General features: G+C 44.2%; 1 pseudogene; it reads left to right on the top strand.

Moving 5' to 3' along the window:
- Positions 1-1,942, top strand: part of LOC138170824 (cyclin-Q-like) — a 35,870-nt pseudogene extending 33,928 nt beyond the window's left edge.
- The last annotated feature ends 204 nt before the right edge of the window (positions 1,943-2,146 follow it).

Below are 2,146 nucleotides of genomic sequence, written 5' to 3'. Positions count from 1 at the left end.
CTCCTGCTCTTGGGCTTCCAGAGCCGACAGGGACTTCTTGAGCCAATGGCCTGGCTTTTGCAGCCCACCCGCTTCATGAACATGGCCCTCTAAGGCTCCCAGCACCCCAGCTCAGGCTCAGAGCCCACCAGCAGCAACTGCAGACAGCCCTGGGCCACGCAAAGAGGCACTACCATGACCCCAAAATAGAACAGTATCCCCGCACAACCCCCAAGAGGTCTCCCCAGAGGGACTAGCTCCAGCCCTTTTTCCTCCTCTTCCTCCTCTCCTAGGCCATGGCCACCCCCGGAGGCCAGCCTGGCACTGCCTCCATGAGGGGCTTTGTACCAAAGGAAACAACTGTTAGCAGCTTCAACCTGACCTATTCATTGGATACTGTTGATGCTGAAAATGCAAAATGAAGCCCCTGCAGATTTTCACAAATATAGTTCCAGTCTAACTTCTTCTGACTATGTGATTGTCAGCCCAACTTGTCCAACAATGTCTGTTTCATGTATCTGAACTGATGAACTGATTCAGTGGCCTGGCCATCCAAGTGTATAACATATTCTGGACAATAGTAATTTTTCATCCTTTTTTTTTTTTTACCATATAGAAGTTCCATAATATTCTTAGACTTGATGTAATCAACACAATATTATCCACAAACAGAAATGTCAGAGGACCTCACTGTACACCTCTTTGACTCTGTACAAACCATCTTCCATGACACTGATGGGAACCTTTGGAGAGCATCCCTCTTATGTTTTATCCTTTGTTTGATGTTAAAACTGAAGTATTGTTTATCAGCAGTATCTCTGATTTCATTCATCAAGAAATCAAGCATTAGCATACTTACGAGAGACTCCTCATTGGAAGAGAGCCCTTAAGTGATGGTGTTCTAATCTGTGAAGTCAAAGTCTTCTTTAGTGTCCAAAAAAACACTCAACACAGTGGAATCTTGTTTTCCCTGTACCTTTTAGGCAATCGGGTGACTGAAAAGATATAAAATATCCTGAAGGAAATCTGTTGTGAATGCCAACATGTCATAGTTTTAAGGTTCCCATGATATATGTGTAGATCATTCCTACAAAGACCTCATAGTTGTAGTGTGTGTTTCTTTCTCCTTTGGTCCATCTCATTTTGTCCTTCCTTGTTACTTGAATTGGATTTTAGTTTGGCATTGAGAGGCCCAAGTGGCCAGATATACATTAGGGGTGGCGGTGTTGGGCATAGAGCCAAGACAGAGCAAGAGCATTTCAGAGACTGAAGAAGTGAGTAAAGAGGAACACCCATTCCCCAAGGCCAGAGTCCACTTCAAAGGCTCATCATGGAGGCCAGTGTCAAGCCTAGGATGCAGTCTATTCCAATTGCCACAGCCTGTACCATTTACCATATTTTTTTTTTCAAATTAGATGCACATCACCCTTACTTTATAGCTATGTCAGCCATTTAATTGGCAGGTAAAGTGGAGGAACAGTATCTCAGGACAAGAGACAATGTCTCTCACAGGTATTTAAATCCCAAGAGTTAACCTTTGGAGTTAGACTTCAGATTCTGGGACTTGAGGGAGAGCATTGTTCACTGTGAATTACTCATTGTGAGAGTTTTGCATTTCCCGGTTTCCTTCCAGCATTCCCACAAATATCTGCTCCATTACCTTATTTCTTTAAAGAATTGGATGTACTGTCACAGCTGGGATAGAACTTCCATCTGTCTGGCAGCCAGGGCGCTGCTGTGGGACAGCTGTCACACAGCATTATGCCTTCAGTATCCCACCCAGCACAAAGCTGTAGCAGTGCTCTATCTTGCCTTGCCATGCTTTGGAGTGGAGGTGCCTGCTGATACCCAGGCAGAAAAGCCCTGGTGTCAGGATTTTAGTGAAGACGTTACCCAGCCAGTCATTGATAACATTGTGTCTGACCTGATTCAGATTTACATAATGGACATAGAGATCCCTTAATTGCTCTAGGGATATTCAAGAAGAATGAAACATTTGCTTTGTCTGTGCGCTGGATTTGACCCAATAAAATGGGTCCCAAATTTAAAAAGTTGGTAAGTCACAGGGACAGGCTTTGCATTAGCAAAAGGGGAAGAATTAAACCTGGATTGCTTTCTGATTACTCTGTGGTATCTGTGGTGGCTCCCTGAGCAAGTTTGGAGCTCA

The sequence above is a fragment of the Petaurus breviceps genome, unplaced genomic scaffold (assembly GCF_028583685.1).
Source record: "Petaurus breviceps papuanus isolate PSGF00001 unplaced genomic scaffold, PetGlider_PUasm1.0 126, whole genome shotgun sequence".
Classification (NCBI taxonomy): Eukaryota; Metazoa; Chordata; class Mammalia; order Diprotodontia; family Petauridae; genus Petaurus; species Petaurus breviceps.
This window is presented reverse-complemented; position numbering and strand designations above follow the sequence as displayed.